Source organism: Bison bison, unplaced genomic scaffold (assembly GCF_000754665.1).
Source record: "Bison bison bison isolate TAMUID 2011002044 unplaced genomic scaffold, Bison_UMD1.0 scf7180017864533, whole genome shotgun sequence".
In the NCBI taxonomy this organism is placed as follows: Eukaryota; Metazoa; Chordata; class Mammalia; order Artiodactyla; family Bovidae; genus Bison; species Bison bison.
The window spans coordinates 7587190-7605044 of record NW_011495082.1 but is presented as its reverse complement, the minus strand read 5'-3'; the positions used below and the strand labels follow the sequence as shown (position 1 = coordinate 7605044).

General features: G+C 40.8%; 1 long non-coding RNA gene across 3 annotated transcripts in view; it reads left to right on the top strand.

Moving 5' to 3' along the window:
• Window positions 1–17223, top strand: part of LOC104982517 — a 157609-nt gene extending 140386 nt beyond the window's left edge. For 2 of the 3 annotated variants that reach the window (XR_824516.1, XR_824514.1), the window contains one exon: window positions 15805–17223. This is a non-coding gene — a long non-coding RNA (uncharacterized LOC104982517). Of the gene's footprint in view, window positions 1–15588; window positions 15638–15804 lie in introns of all 3 variants that reach the window. The other variant, XR_824515.1, reaches the window with a different exon arrangement.
• The last annotated feature ends 632 nt before the right edge of the window (window positions 17224–17855 follow it).

Sequence of the window (17855 nt, the reverse complement as noted above, 5' to 3'; positions counted from 1 at the left end):
CAGGAAGCAACAGTTAGACCTGGACATGGAACAACAGACTGGTTCCAAATAGGAAAAGGAGTACGTCAAGGCTGTATATTGTCACCCTGCTTATTTTGCTTATATGCTGAGTACATCTTGAGAAACATTGGGCTGAAAGAAGCACAAGCTGGAATCAAGATTGCCGGGAGAAATATCAATAACCTCAGATATGCAGATGACACCACCCTTATGGCAGAAAGTGAAGAGGAACTAAAAAGCCTCTTGATAAAAGTGAAAGAGGAGAGCGAAAAAATTGGCTTAAAGCTCAACACTCAGAAAACGAAGATCATGGCATCTGGTCCTAGCACTTCATGGGAAATAGATGGGGAAACAGTGGAAACAGTGTCAGACTTTATTTTTTGGGGCTCCAAAGTCACTGGAGATGGTGATTGCAGCCATGAAATTAAAAGATGCTTACTCCTTGGAAGGAAAGTTATGACCAACCTAGATAGTATATTAAAAAGCAGAGATATTACTTTGCCAACAAAGGTCTGTCTAATCAAGGCTATGGTTTTTCCAGTGATCATGTATGGATGTGAGAGTTGGACATCCAAAGAAAGCTGAGCACTTAAGAATTGATGCTTTTGAACTGTGGTGTTGGAGAACACTCTTGAGAGTCCTTGAACTGCAAGGAGATCCAACCAGTCCATACTAAAGGAGATCAGTCCTGGGTGTTCATTGGAAGGACTGATGCTGAGGCTGAAACTCCAATACTTTGGCCACCTGATGCGAAGAGTTGACTCATTGGAAAAGACTCTGATGCTGGGAGGGATTGGAGGCAGGAGGAGAAGGGGACGACAGAGGATGAGATGGCTGGGTGGCATCACTGACTCGATGCACATGAGTTTGAGTGAACTCCAGGAGTTGGTGATGGACAGGGAGGCCTGGCATGATGCGATTCATGGGGTTGCAAAGAGTCGGACATGACTGAGTGACTGAACTGAACTGAACTGAACTGATTCTTCCTTAACTCTCTCCCCAGTCATCTTGCCTAAGTATATATGTAAATGCTGACTCCATATTGATGCCCAGCAAAATATACAGAGTCCTAAGTCCTATATTACCAGATGTAATGACTATATGTTCTGGGAACTTTTATTCCTTCATGTGGTCCCTAAAAACTGATGTAATTATGTAATTACTAGCCGCAGGCCTGGATTACCCCTTCCTTTATTTCCACACTATTCTTCTTCTTACCTCTCCCCACCCTCCACTGGCCACTTTTCTCAGATGTTAATTATAAAGGCTTGAGTTTACACCATCCCAGGTCATTTGCTTTCCTAGTAGGAAACTCTGCATTTTGATATGTATTGGGTTATGGTAAGGCAATGGGGCTTCTGTGCTTGGAACCTGAGACCATATTGTGAATGAGGCCAGTCTATACTGCTGGGAGATAAGTAACCACCTGCAGGAGAGCAGAGGCTCTGGCTAATTGTCAGCTAACCCATAGACCTGTGAGTGAGAGCATCTTGGATCATCCTAGCTACCAGCTGATCCACCATTGACTATGGACAGAGTCCCATAGTCATAGGGAAATCTGTTGTCATCCTGGACAGGATAACCCAACTGAGTTGCACAGTTAGGAACTAAATAAAGTGTTTAGCCACTAAGTTTGGGGTGTTTTGTTACTAGCTAAGCTAATCCACAAAAGATCTGAGTAAAATGCAGGGAATGTATGAAGAAGAAGTGACTGAAGATGATGTATAACATTTGCAATATCATGGTAAGAAATTCAGACCTATTTTGTAGGACCAGGTTTCCCAAACTTCATTGACTAGTGTACCATTTTTATCTTTTAAAAAATATCTGCATACTCCCTCAGTTAGATTTTTATTTAAATTGTCCAATTTTTATACCAAAAGCTTACTTTAAAGGTAAGCTTAATAATTTCTACTTTTCTAAGCCTATTAAAATATATAAATATAAAAAAGCTGGTCTAAAAAATCAAATTTTTGGTATCAAAAAATCATCTCATGTATTTTGAGTGCCACATTCTAGAATTTCCTGCTGTAATCAGTAGGAATCAGGATCACAAGGCAAAGAATCTGGAGTATGGAGAGGCTGCTGGCAAGAAGTGAGGAGGCTACCGTGGTCCAGACGGAATATGGCACATGAGTGACAGACTAAGGTGTATTCCTGAGGAAGAAGAGAAAATACCTGGAAACAGATTTGTGGATGTGGGGTGGGAATGGGGAGTATGAAGTATCCACTGAGTAGATAATAAGAAGGGAAGAAAAGGAAAAAAAAAAGGTAATAGATCTGCTGTACTTAATGAGTTTGAATTAATATGTCATTTGAAAACAGAGGCTTACAAATTTTTTTTTGGAACCGCATGGCTTGCAGGATCTTAGTTCCCCAACCAGGGATTGAACCTGGGCCACTACAGCGAAAGTGTTGAATCCTAGTGACTGAACCGCCAGAGAATTCCCTTAAAATGTTACTTCTGAAATCACCAGCATATAGGTGACAATATCATCAAGAGGAACTGTTTAGTACAGAGATTCTCAGCTTGTTTTTGTTTTTTTCACCCCCGAACTTTTATGGGATATGATTTACTCCCGCTATAAACAGATTCAAATAGGTGATGATTCTCAGATGGGGGTAGAAAGTACTTGTTTCACTTGAAAAATAATGCCCCCATATGATTCTGATATACTGCCCTCCACTCCTTGATTTAGAGTAAGCGATGAGGACAGTGGTGTAGAAGAGGAATCAGTAGAAAGGGGCAGAGTGGCTAAGAAGTCAGCTCCTCTAAGAAGGAGAGAACTTTCACATATGAGAAGGGACCTAAAGACAAAGGGCCATGGTACTGAATTCTGTAGAGAAGTTTAGGAGCGTGATTCTTTAAGTAAAACTGGTTTATCATAGTACAGTACTGGGCATAAAATAAGAGCACAGTTAAGTATTTGGGTGAATGACTTATGTAGAACTCTTTTGTGCTTGAAACACTTCACAGGCCTTAAATATCCAAGGCAGACAGGATGTGTAATAATTGTACTGCTTTGGGCTCCAAAATCAATGTGGGGGTTTTAAAATTCTGTTTCTCTGTCCATAATCGGTGACTTAGAAATATGCTCACTGGGGCACCAGTGAGATCAGGATCTCAGCGCAAAGCGATGTTTGAGGCTGTTTGCCAGAACTAGTGTCAGTCGGCACTTGCTATGGCCACCCCACAGCGATGGCGCCCAGGAGTAAATTATTTGTCTTAACGATGATTTGGGTTGATGGAGTGAATAGACTTGCCTGGCAGACCAGGAATGCCATCAGCCTATCTGTATCACAGGTAGGTTTTACATTCATAAGAGCAGTTCCTTTTATCACTGCTGTTGTGCTTTAAAAACAGCATACATTTCTACCAGATCAGGACAGCAGAGTTTGCTCAGACCACGGTTTGGTGCCTGCGTAGGATGCTCAGAGCACGCTCAGCAGCACACACCGGCTTGACATCTGGCATCCATGCCTCCTGTGAGATTGGCTTCCCTCTGGCTGTGCCCTGAAAGATTCCCCACTGGGCCCCTTCTGTCCCACAGTGTAAACACATCACAGGAAATGAACAAGTACAGATTCAACTTTTCCGGAAGGAACGGAGAACCCTCTCCCAGCTGGAAACCTGCGGTGTTTCAGTGTCCAGGAAGTCTGACCAGCCTTTAGGGAAGAGGCTGTTGTCTGTGGCACCTTAGTCCCTTTCTCCTTCTAAGCTTCCCACATGCTTCCTATAGCCTTGTTCTAAGTCATCCAGCTGAGGAAAATTGCTTCAGGACATTTAAATTGTGAAATAAGGCTTGCTTGTCTTTTACTATAGATTCATTAGTGCCAATGGATTTAGTTATTTACAGTTGTAAATTTGGCAGTTTTTTGGGTTTTTTTTTCACTGAGGTAGGGGACTCTCTAAAAGAATTGAAGCAATATAAAGCTAAATTTGTAAATAATTATTCACTTTGACTTGTTTTAATATGAAGATAAAAATATTAAAACGGTTAAAGAAAATAGTTATATAACAAGGAAGTTAAGACCCCAAAGAGGGGTCAAACTTTCCTAGAAGAGGAAAAAAACCTTTCCACATTTCCCTTACCGTCTTCCCAATTCCATTTTTCACTCCAGTCTAATGAATGCATTTTACATAAAATTCTCACACTCCCTTTGCTGTCTTCCTACCACTGCAAATACAGCACAGCCCGTCTTTCAGATCCACTTCAAGAAAAGACAGACTTGAAAGGCTGTCCCCCACGGTTTTGTCTGAAGTGGCTGCCATCCTGCCGCACACACAAGGGATCCAGTTGCTGGGCTGGGGGAATCCCAGAGGCGAGTGGAGGGAGCGAGCTAGACCGACCGACCGATCGCTTAGCCGAGTGAGTCAGGCGGGCCTGTGTGAAGGGATGTAGGTGAGCCAGAAACTAATGGGAAAAATAGGGGGTTGTCGCACATTTTGATGTGGGGGAAATCTGAAAGGTCCTTCTGCGTGCCAGGATATTTGAATATTTGGCAAACAGCTGGCTGGGCTCTGGGAGAGGGCCTCTTGATTCGCCTCGTCAGATGTTCAAAGATAAAATAAGGCAGCCAGCACGCCGGCACATAGCTCATAGCCTTGCAGTCGGATGTGAATGTAGATTTGAATTGTGATATCAATGTCATGGTGGCACATGCTTTGAGAAAGTACTCACAGAGAATAATTGAAAGATTCAGTGTGAAGCTTCTGAAAGTCGTAATTTAAAGTTCCAGAAGCCTCCATATTACTCTCACCATTAAAATTTAAAATGACAGCGGCCCAATTATGTATGGTTATTTTCTTAAATAAAATCGTATTTCTACTCCGAGTGAAAGATTCATTGCTGCCCACTAATCTCTGTCAGGAGAGCCAATCCCAGTTGCGTCCAGTGTCAGCAGCTAAGATGGCTCGCTTTATCCTGGAGACAATGAAGCAACTGCGGGCAGCAGCGCTGGAAGGAGCCGGACTTGCAGGAGGTTGATTTGCATGATAATCACCATCATGGATCCTCCCTGGTGCCAGCCTCCACACTTAACCAAAGGCCAGTATAACTTTAATAGCAGCCAAGAAGCCCAAGCAAGGGCTGTAGCCCCCACTTTACAAAACCGAACCTGAATGATGTCAAAAACTGCTAGTTAAGAGGTGGCAACTGGTTGTAAAACTAAACCACATTGAGGACTGGAGTCTTGGAACAGAACTTAAAAACCTGATAAAGAATATAGTTTGGGGGACTGTTGAAAGATACGGAGCTTTCTGACTTTTTTTTTTAACTCACAGAAAACTGTTTACCAGAGGAACCCGTTTGCTAGAAGGACTTCTATGGCCATGGAAACCAAGGCATGAACACAGATCAGTGAAAATAACAGAAACTTTTCCAGTGCAGAAACTTTAGTCTCGATCAGTTAAAAATATGGGGCCAGACTTTTAGACTATGAATCTTTCCAGCAGTTTCTTTGGTCTGTTTGATTTTACTTTATACTGCACTGTGGTTTGGGGAATATGGTGTAATAGTAGCCAGAATTGCAATGAAAAACTGCACAGGGCCAGTCAAGCTTAAACCATTGTTATTTATCAAAACCTTTATTCTTTAGTGTTCCCAGGGACAGAGGAGCATGTGAACTACTAATATTATGATACATGATGTTGAATGATATAGAGTATATATACATCAATAGTAATCTAAGCAATGTCTTATAAATAATAGAGCACATAATTTCTCAAAAGTTTCACAGTGTGATAAAACATTTATAAGTAGGTCTTGGTTCTTCTGAGTTTTGTCATGACTTCAGTACAGCCAGTCCTGTGGCAGTTTGCAAGTTTAATTTTGTTGTCTGGCTTTAGCCCGAGAATCTGTCCACCTTTTTATAAAACTAATCCTGTGATATGAACTCGGTTTTCTTCCTTCTGTTCTGCCTCAGATCACCATGATTTTTACTCTTTCTCCCCTTTTATTTGTGTCTCAGTAAGGGGATTCAATGGACATGGGTTTGGGTGGACTCCGGCAGTTGGTGATGGACAGGGAAGCCTGGCGTGCTATGGTTCATGGGGTTGCAAAGAGTCGGACACGACTGAGCGACTGAACTGAACTGAGGAGGTGTCCACCTTCCCTTGTGTAAATGGTCCCATCACTGTCTGTGCTTAGATTCTTGGTATAAATTATTTTGACTCTTCAACTTTGCACATTTGACATCTTGTTAGCCTTGTCCTTAATAACTCTTAAATTCCCTACTCTGTTTCCTTTCTTTCAATTCTTCCCGACTTGTCTACTTTCTTCCTTCTGTCTTCTCACCATTTACACTTTAACGTCTTGCAAAGTAGATTGAGCCACCCCTGATACTACTCTCTCAGACAAAGATTGTATTCTTTTTTGTCAGACCACTTTTCTCACTCTGCTGTAGAGGAAGAGCAACTTCCCTATTTAGTAAATTTGGAGTAAGTAAGTGGGCCAGCTCAGCTTCCTGCCACCCTCCTTCTAGCTGTAGAAGGGCCTGTCCACTAAGAGCCACATTCTCCCGAACCCCGGCCCAGCACTGGCTTGGCTTGTGGTGATGCCCAAGTTTTGTAGTTTAGACAGCTAGGCTTGGTTTGGCTTTCACCCTAAGCTACTTCCTTCACCCTGGTCTCAATCAGTAATACAGGTTGTATTTTGTACTACTTATAAACTTGTTTGGAATGCAGGAAAGGAAGGGTATCTCAATTTTGGGGAATTGGTTAGAAATCTAAATAAATACAATAATGTGTGCAAGTGAAAAGTTAAAAGTCCTCCTTTCCTGATCTCACTTTCCAGAGGTTTGGTTCTTCTCTCTCTCTTTCTTTCCCCACTCTGTAAGGACACAGCAAAAAAGGTGGCTGTCTATAAGCGAGAAAGCAGTTCCTCACCAAGAATCAGATCTGCTAGTACTTTGATCTTGGACTTCCCAGTCTCCAGAACTATGAGAAATAAATGTTGTTTCTGTCACCCAGGTCATGGTATTTTGTTACAGCAGCCTGAGCTGACTTATTCTTCCTGATGTTTCTATGCATGTACAAATGTGTGTATATGTATGTAAAATAAATGTTTTTACTTAAATATCACATAACAAATATATATATATATAGGTATATATTTACATTTCTCTAAAACAGATCTTTTTGTTTCATATATCTCCATATTCTCCATATATATTTATTTATTTATATACATACACAGTATTTTCCCATCATATTTATATACATACATTGTATATTCAAGGTATGTATACATACATTGTATATATTGTATGTATATTCATATACATACAATATATATTCCCCCCAGGATTTATATACATACATTGTATTTTCCCGTCGTACCACACTATATGTTTTGTTCTGCACCTTCCTCTTTTCCCTGAACACCCTTTCATGTCAGTAGAGACCTATCTTATTATTTTTAATGGTTGAATAGCGGTCTGTGGCTTGAAAGGTCCTTAAGAAATCATTCTTCAACTACTGGCCATTTAGCTCATTTCACATTTTTGCAATTACAAGCAGTGCTATAGTGAAAATGGTAGGGTTTTAAATTTGTATAAACGTGTTAGTATTTCTGTAGGAAAGATTGCTGGAAGTGGACTTGCTATGTATCTCATAACATTTAGTTGATTGATAACAATCAGAGACTCATAGGGCTTCCCTGGTGGCTCAGACAGTAAAGAATCTGCCTGCACTGTGGGAGACCCAGGTTCAATCCCTGAATAGGGCAGATCCCCTGGAGAAGGGACTGGCAACCCATTCCGGTATTCTTGCCTGGAGAATTCCATGGACAGAGGAGCCTTGCAGGCTACAGTCTGTGGGGTTGTAAAGAGTCAGATATGACTGAGCGATTACCACTAAAGAGACTCATAGGTTGGGAAGAATTCTGAGAACTCAGAGTTCATCACACGCTGCCAGGAAGGATGTTTTGTTTTCACTCTGACTTTGAAAAGTTCAGAGAATGAGAAACAATGCTCTTTATCATGAATGCCTTATAATCACTTGAAATTGACTGTGAAAGAAAAAGTAATAGTTATGATGCTCTGGCTGAGTGAGTTAGAAGTGAAAGACTGACTCCTCAGGTTAAATACTTTGGTGAGCCTATCAAGCATCGCAAGATACAGGATTATCAGAGTTACGTCAGTTGCAGATAGTTGGATCAATTAACATTCATATAGTAGTGTAGTTAGTATCTTGCAACAGGAAGTTACTTCACTCAGTTTCTGAGACTGCTGGGCTATCCCTTAAGATGGCTCTCAGCTGACCCACTGTCTCTAAGCCTTGCCTCTATCCCCAGGAAGCAGGTGACCTATTGAGAGTCTAGCCAGACTACAACGTGAACTTAAATCTGGTTCAACAGTGCATCATGCCTGAATGAATAGTTGGGCTGCCCTTCATTTTTATCTCAAGACTGTTTCCCTTGCAGAGAGGGACATGGCAGCTTCTTTACAAGCTGATTTAAAGAAAAGAAAAAAAACATGATGTAATATGACAGAGTTTTGGGATCCTGGTCATTTCAGGTGGCCCCCTCTGATGCAAGTAGGACTTGTTTAAAATCTTTACAACACTGTGATGACTTCTATGACAAAACTGTATATGACAAACTCGGCTCCCAGAGTGGACATGTGCTTGACTGTCACAGCTTGTACATTTTTCCCACTCAGGGTGCACATGGAAGCATGTCTTCATTAGAAACAAGTGCAGCATGAGAGGTAAAGACGACCATGTTAAACAGCCAGGAATTTTCACCTAATTGCACATTTGTACAACACTGCAAAAAGGATCAGGCAGCCTGGCTATGTTAGACATTTCACTGCTCACCAAAGAGATTTGAAATGGACTTTTAATTATTATTGCCGATTTGCTATGGTTATATTCCTTAATATGGACATCTGATTAGGATTAATTTTCTTTAATTGATGGATAGAGCGCTTACACTTGTAAGGTTGCATTTGTTGATACATACTGGCATATGTACTGTATTGTGGTATTGGCATATGGCATATTGCGACTTTTTGCTGGACTGCAAATTATAGGCACTTCTTATCTGTTTTAGTTTTGAGGTCATTTCTCCTTCCTTCACCTTTGTATGGTTTTTCAGATTTGTTCATGGAGATAGAGCAGGGCTAAGTGACTATTAAACTCTTTCCTATATGCAGTAAAACTCATTAACATGGACCTCACTAAATTTGGAATTTATGATAATAAGGGCTTGAGTTAAAGTTTACTTTTGGATTGTCTCTGAACTAAAGCTTTGCTGAGCTAATAAATAGTGTACATATAATCACGGGGATGGCACTCTTACTTTCAAAAGCAGCCTTTCCTAGCACACTAGAGAAAAGGCTTTGCAGAAGAGGCAATAAGGTAGTGTGGAGATGGCCTAGTACAAAGATTGTGCCACATACTAGCTGTGTGACCTTGAACTTACTTAGCTTCTCTGAGTATCTTTTCCCTCATCTATAAAATGGAGACAGTTATCTAATTTGTGGGGTTGCTGTGAAGGTTAGATTTAATGTAAAGTGCCTGGTGTCCGGTATGTGCTTCGTAAGTGGCAGATAATTATTACCAATCTAAAATAATTAGTGAGCTAATTTCACATACTTCTCATTTTTTTAAGTAATGCAGGGTTCCTTGGCACTAAGGCAGAGTTTTGTTAACCTAATCTGAGATATTGCTTTATTATTCTAATTGATTAAAGGAAAACCCCAGCAGATTGGTGTGGTGGTAAAGAACATGAGCTTTGGAGCCAGGCAAACTGAGGTGTGAAAGTAATTCTATCACTCATTAGCTATGTGGCCTTAGGCAAGTTACTTAATATCTCTCAGGTTTTGTTTTCTAATTTGTAAAAATGGGATGGTAATGCCTGCTCCAGGACTTTCGTAAGGACTTGGTGAGATAATGCTTATAAAGTGTTCAGCCAGTGATTTTCATGTAGTAAACTCTCAAATATCAGCTGATATTGCTATTATCAGCCAATATTGCTATTATCATGATTTTTTGGACAGTAGTCCTTATGTAGACTTTTCATTAATTCAGACTTATCTTTTCAGTTCACTTAATTAATGAACTTCATTCGAGACAATCTCCATTCTAGATGAAAATTTCAAGTATGTAAGTAAAAAAAAAGTTATGGAGAAGGAAAATGGCTAAATATGTGGGGTGAAAGCAAACAATAATATTTTAAAAGTGGGGGCATAAGGTCCCAAGTTAGATTAAATTATGTCATAATCACTTTTGTGCATAATCTTTGCATCCTTCGTGAAAGGTGCTTTATATTAGAACCAGAGCTTTACGTAGACGTAGTGGCAAGTGTGGACTGGCGGTCAGCTATCGTTCATCGGTGAGAGAAGCAGTGTGTCCTTTTCAACTTTATTTCCATCTTCTTTCTTTTCCCTTATGTTTCATGGGCTATGTGGATGAGAAATGTAAGCAGTATAATGTCCTGCAAGGAGACTGTGATCTATCCTCCCCTTAATGACAGGCTTACACAGTTTGTCAGAATCCATCATCTCAACAGATCAGACTGAATTACTTCAGTGACTGGCGAACAGTACCACTTGTGGCGAAATGCAAGCAGCTAAGGGTGTGTGTGTGTGTGTGTGTGTATTAAGTGCTCTTCAATAGGAGAAATGTATTTTACTGAAAACTCTATCCATGCTATTTTTGTAGAGGCAAGCAGTGTTCATCTTCCTTGGGGAAAATAAAAGGATTATTTTTTTGGAGATTCTGAATGATTACAATACAAATTCACAACCTTGAATGAGTTTTAAAAATCAGGTATTTTTGTGCATCATATGCATGTACAATGGAACCTTGTAATAAAAGCTAGAGGAGATAGAACCAATAATACTCTTGGGGCTACATGCCTTTCACTTTCCAGGGCTGCTCAGTTTAAGCAGATACTTTTAGAAAAGGAAAGTCAGTTCATTAAATTGACAACCAATGGTTTAATATATATGGTGTAACATATAAAAATTTTCACAATAATAAGTTCACAAGTCAGAAAGAAAACCTTTCTTTCTGACTTTTGTCAGACCACGTTTTCTAAGTTTGGGCCAGAAAATGTGATTGCTATAATGTACTCCCTGTTGATTAATTGTGTTATTTCAGATATTCACTGGAAGTACCTAATGGTTGGTTGTTAAGGTATGGCATTATTTGTCTAGATAGCAAAAGGAACAGCAGTAATAACTAATTTATTGAATGATTGCTGTATACAGACACTGCTAGAAGCTGGGGATATAGCAGGAAGCAAAAAAAAAAAAGACAGCCTTATGTTGTTAACGGCAACCTATGAAGTATGTATAGATAAATAAACAAGTCCATGCCATGTTGTGCTTAGTCATGTCCTGACTCTTTGCGACCCCATGCACTGTAGCCCACCAGGCTCCTCTGTCCATGGGGATTCTCCAGGCAAGAATACTGGAGTGGGTTGCCATGGCGTCCTCCGGGGGATCTTCCCAAACCAGGGATCCAACCAGGGTCTCCTGCATTGCAGGTGGATTCTTTACCAGCTGAGCTACCAGGGAAGCTCAAACAAGTTAACAGAGTTTATATAATTTGTCCAAAGGTGGATAGCTAGTAAGTGGCAGAGCTCGAACTACAGTGCTGTCTTTGTTGCAGCGGTCTAACCTGTGCTCCACTATGCAGTGACTTAAACAAGCTAGAAGGAGCTCCTTGACACAGTAGGGGAGCCATTTCAGCCATATCAGCTGTGGACTGCTTATGCATAGGCTGTTGAATAAGGCAGAAGTAAACTTCTCTCTTACTATTACACTATCCCTCGGCGTGAGCCTCATTCATGTGTCTGAAGATTTTTATAAGCATTTGCTTTAAAGGCATTCCTTAGATGTTGCACCCCTAACTTCTACTCACATCCTACTGGCCATACCTAACTGCCAAGAAGGTTTGAAAATATAATCTTTATGGTCACGTACATCTCAAAATTCAGAGGTTCTATTAATAAAGGGAAAAAGGGGAGAATGGATATAACAGGACAAATTGATAGTCTCTGTATCATACGATAATTGAGAGCATTGTTTCAGACTTGGACAAGTGACCAATGATCTCATGACTTTGCATCCATTTTCCATTTCTTTCCAAGTAGTATATCAAGGTTGTATGTGTGTGTGTGTGTATATATATACATATATGTATATGTGTATATAGTGTGTATGATATATTTAAATGTTCAAAATACGTGAGATATCATGAATATGATTCTACAGTGGGACTTAGTCATCAACTGTAAGTATTAATTACAAAATTTCATAATAGAACAAGGCCACTTGCTTTAATTTTTGGCAGAAAGCCTTGCAAAACCCTCAGAATTTGTCTTGCTTGCATTCTTACTCTCACAATGATCCCACATGCCGAGATCTATGTTGTAAGAGGTGTATTTGTAGAGAAATGGCTTTATAAAAAGAAAATTACCTTAAGCTTTTGAGTGAGGCAGGTATCATACATAAATCATAAACAACTCTGACCTAGAACTTCAAGGTTTCCTAAAATTCCTGGTCTCTTCTGATAAAGTTTAGATATTTACTATAGAAAAATCAATTAATGAATATTTATTCAGTATATACTGTGTTTAGCAGTTATGTGAGATGGACCCACAGACTTTTATCTGGGTATCTCCTGGGGCTACAGGTAGTGGAGGAGATAACAATAGGTTAGACCTTCAGCAGATACACAGATCTTCTTATTTGTTACCTGGGTGCTGCCCTACCACCTGCCGTCACCTCTCTCCCAAAACTAATGCAGTTTCTGATGTGCTCAGCTATCCATGTGGAGCTGCCTAGAAATATTGTGTCTTGCACACAGACAGTCCTCATTGGTCCCTTTCTCCTGGGTCCAGCTCTTTAGATCCTGTTTCACTAGTGGCTAGATGAGGCAGAAGGAAAAAAAGAAAGGGAAAGTTTAAGTTAGAGCTGGTCTGATTATTCTGGCCTAGGTATTATCTAGGTGGGTGGAGGTGGTAGTTGGGGAGCATGTCTGAAGTGACCTGTTTTGTCTTACCCGCCTCATGGAAGTAGAGAGAAGCAGTCCAGAGTGAGAATCCTAGAAGGTAATTGCAAAGAAACCACAGAAGCCTGCAGGTTAGAACTTTGTGTTCTTCTCAATATAGCAAAAGCTCCACCCCCTTTTAAGTTTAGTTGAACCCAGTAACTTGAGTCACTTTGTCTCTTTCCCTCCTTGGCTGTGGGGCTGGGAAGTGAACTAGGGGTAAAGGAGATGGAACTAGAGCTTTGCTCTCCTGTTAGAAGGTCAACATCAAGTACTTTGGAGGCTCCATCGCAACTCTTAAGACACGGCCTTTATCCCAGTTCTCAAAGACTAACAGCCTGGGAAGCTAGTGTATATGAAACAGGTAGTGAAAACCAAGCACTTAAATTGTGTGATATTGATCATTCCAGAGGAATCCAGATAAGGGATAAGTCAATGTGGATTTGTTTCTTGGGGAAGGCTTCTTAGATCATGTCACTAGTGAGAGGATGAAAGGAGCTAATTAGGAAGGAAGAAAAGAAGGGGTGAACAAAGACTCAAAATGAGCTTAGAGGTCAGTAGACTTGTATGTCTGAAGCACAGACCTCATGGTGGAGACTAGGAAATGAAGTGAAATAGGAAAGTGGAATACTTCAAAAATCAGGCAGGGGTAATCACGTAAGGTTTTTTTTTCCCCCTTTCTTTTTTAAAACTGTCGACCTCATTTTTAATGGTATGAAGTAAGGATAAATTGGTAAGTGATGAATGAATGAATATTGTAAAGACATTTTAGTGTTAGAATTTGTCTAGGATAGGAAAAGGGGGTTCCTATGCAGGACCTCAGTAACACAGGTTGCCAGGAAGCAGGAGGAAGTGAAGATGAGGTGTGTGAGGGTCTGTGAGCCTGGCTTCACTAGGGTTAGCTAGCAGATCAGTCCTCAGAGACCAGGAGGATGTCTTGGGATGGTTTCAGGGAAGATGCTGGATATGAGGAAAGCCAATTCAGCAGGAGATTTGGGCAACTAGAGGGTAGATAGCAGGTGAGATAACAGAGTCAGGAAAGGTGGTATCATGGCAGTGGGCAGTCTATTCACAGCTGAATCCCGGCCAGCAACTGGAGTCCTGCAGTAGAATCTGGGGAAAGTTGTATCAGGGTCTTCATCAAGTAGGTTTTGGGTTCTGGGAAAGACACAAAGCCATGTTGGAAATGGGAAAGCTAGTGCAGAAACAGCTTGGAAGATTGGACCAGCGTGTCTGGGCTTGGTAGGGAGACCACAGGAAATATTATGATGAAGCAGTTTAGCGTGAACTCAGTGCAATTTAGCGCATTTGTGGCCACGGAGGACTGAGTTGCTTCTCTTTTGCCTACCTATTGATGGACTGAAGGTCATAGCTATGCTAAACCTCTTTTTTTTTAAACTTTTATTTTGTATTAGGGTATAGCTGATTAACAATGTTGGAAGAGTTTCAGGCGAACACCGAAGGGACTCAGCCATGCATATACGTGTATCCATTCTCCTCCAAACTCCCCTCCCATCCAGGCTGCCACATGACTTTGAGCAGTATTCCCTGTGCTGTAAAGTAGGTCTTTATTGGTCACCCATTTCAAATATTATGCTAAACCTCTTAGGTGGAGATTTCAGGGCCCTAACTCAGGGATCTTGGGATGAATGGCTGAAGAGGAGGCCCGGTGGAAGCAGCATGACTTAGAAGGAGTTGAGACGTCAGCAGAGGAGACAGAGGCACAGCCAGGAGCCTGTCATAGTCCAGGCAGAGGAGAATAGGCCTATCAAAGCAGGGGAATTTTAGTAGCAATTCAGAAGAAAAGGGGTCTGCAAAAGACATTTCAAATTAAGAAGTAACAGGCTTCAGTGACAAGGTTGATGTAACAGAGAAGGAAGGACCTGAAATGACTCAGTGGGTTTTAAATGCTCATGTAATATGACATTTTTGTGCATGAGCTGAAGTGTGTTTTAAACACATGTGCAATTACTTTTGGCCAATTTTTAGAAACTCAAATAAATAAATTAGTTAACAAATTGAGTGTGCTAAGGCTAAGCTTACTTGCGTGTTGATCGGCTTTCTATCCCACTGCAGTGGGACATCTCAGAGCGACAGTCACACTTGAGCACGTAAATGAGTAAACATTTCCTGCAAAGATGTCTTCCTTTTCAGGTGTAAGATTGTGTTGCTCATATACACGTGCATGGATGTGACTGAAAAGCCCAAGGCGGGACCTACCTGCATCTCCCCAGGCTGTTCTCACAGGGCCTCTGCCGTAGAGCCGATCCTTGAGGTGTGCGTGTGTCCTGCTTCTACGCACCTGGTTAGTTCAGAGCTTTGCTGAAGAAAGTGTCTTCCTGCCTGCCCACACTACTTCACAATGGGCTTCTCTTCGTATAACTGTTGTGTCCCAGCCAGACACTTTGGTGCTTCTCGTGGGACACAGGTGGGAACGCACTGTTCATGGAGGGGTAGGGCTCTGAACCTCAGGCGAGGTTTTATTGCCATTTATCAAGGCAAAGAAAAACACGCAGAATCTTTACCTGGGTAGGGAACCTTTGTTTTCAAAATGCACAAATTTGTGGTATTTCTGATTTTATTAGGCTTGGATCTGCACCTGGGGTGGCATGGATTTCAAAGTCATTATTTAAGGTAAGGAAATAAAACTTTAAACAACATTATCCTGAGAGATCCTGGCTGTGTTTTTGAAACGTTGAGCTAAATGATTTTAGCAATCAGCAAAAGACCAACCATTGTGCTTCTGAAAAGTCGTTCTTTGAAAGGCTTAGATTAATAATTTGTTTGCGTTTTGTTCTCAGGTGTACTGTCTGTAGGGTGGAGGTGGACCAAAGACCTGCTTCACCGGATACCGGCTTCAAATCACCTTTCATATTTTCTTGTTGGGAAGACAACTGTTGGAGAGTCTTCTTGTTATCATCAGCAAAAAATGGAAACAGATCAAGACATTAAAAATGCCACCGTGGCCAGCAGTTAATGATGCCCGAGTAATGCAAGCTTTGGCAAAGGAATTTTTCAAGACGTGTGCTTCACCAGCCAGGAATCAGGAAAGACTGAACTATCCTTTTTGTCTCAGCTGTTTCTTAAATCAATGCAACCCCTCCAAATTAAAGTGAATTGAAACAGTCATTGCCTTTTCAACTTAACTGAGTGCTTACTATGTGTGAATCACTGGGCAGAATAGGGAGGGAAAATGAGGGAGGCAAATAAGATGTGGTCCCGACCTTGAATGTATTTACAATTAGTTTCAAGAGACAGTTTTTTTTTGGGGGGGAGGGTTTCTGCTTCTAAGTGTGTCCCTAAAATAGGAAACAGTACTGGAGTGGGTAGCCTTTCCCTTCTCCAGGGGATCTTCCCAACCCAGGAATCAAACCCAGGTCTCCCACATTGCAGGCGGATTCTTTACCAGCTGAGCCACAAGGAAGCCCTAAATTTTTTTAATACAAAACAAAACTCTTAATGTGGGTAACTCAGGGCATCTTAATTCCATTTTTTTGGTCTTCTGATAGTTCCCAATTTATTGATTTAATATACATTCAATAGGCTTTAGAAATATTAATACATTATAGTTGGAGTAAATTTGAATAAATCCCTTCCCCCTCCTTAGGTGTAGACTGTATATTGGAGAAATATATTGTGTTCATACATTTCTTGGGGAGCTGGGAGGTGAATTATACCTGTTGTCTCTATAAGCCTCTGCCTCCCATGCCCTCGGGGCCTGCCATTCTGAGTGAGTTATTAGCATAGAGAAGGGAAAGGTTTGGCTCAAACTTGTGGGTGCTGCTCACGGACCCAAGAAAGGGCAAGGAATGTGCAAAACAGACCCAAGCAAAGGCTCTGTATAACAATTTGGCCATTTCAGTATTCATTGCATTGTTGTCTGTATTCCATGAGTTGGATGACTATATAGTTTTTCCAAAAAGTTATTTCTGATCTGGGAATAAGTCATGATTTTTCCAGTGTTAAGATGCTAATATGACTGTAGACACAAACAGTGTCTGTGACACACTTTAGTATGTATGAGCCAACAATAGACATGTCTTTGTCTTGAGTAATGTCCACATCTGAATTGAAAATGTGCCAGCTTTTTTTTGTTTAGCATCATCAACAGACTTCTTAATTAAGCTGCCAATACGTGCCATCAATAGCATTGTGTGCTGTGTGTCAAATGAATTGTGTAAGTGCTGTTTCTCTCATTTAATAAACAATGTTGCTCCCTATAAAATGGATTTAAAGTGTTCTTTTAATGGAGCATTCTATCAGTCCCTAAAAAATTTGATGAGAATTCTCAAATCATTCTTTTTTATTTAATTTCTAGAAACTTTGATTTGGCTCCTGAGTAAGGAATAAACCTAATCTGACCAATGACTTTAATTATATGATTCATCCTTAATACAACGTATTGTCACACCCCTAAACTCCTGGTGGTGATACTGGATATTTGATGTGTCACTTTCAGTTTGTGTAAACTAACTTCCAGGAAGTCTGAGTTGTGAACTTGTATGGTACAAGACTGTAAATGTTTATTTACTGTTCTGAGAGATCTAGAGGGACCACCTGTGTATTCCTTGTGCCTAGGACAGAGCCTGGTACATAGATACATGTTCAGCGAATATATGGTGATCAAGGCATATAAAGTAGCTTTTCTTCACCTATAACTTGTAAAGCTCTGTAAAGGACAGAGGGGTCTTGCTAACAGAGTATGCACCTCTGTTGGTTTGGAGTTTACAGTCAGTGTACTTAGAATGAGTCCAAATCAGCTGGATTTGATTTATCGTCTGGTCCGCCGGTCTCTTAACTGGTGTCTAGGATTCACCAGTCCAGCCCTGTCATTGGTACCAACCTCCTCTCT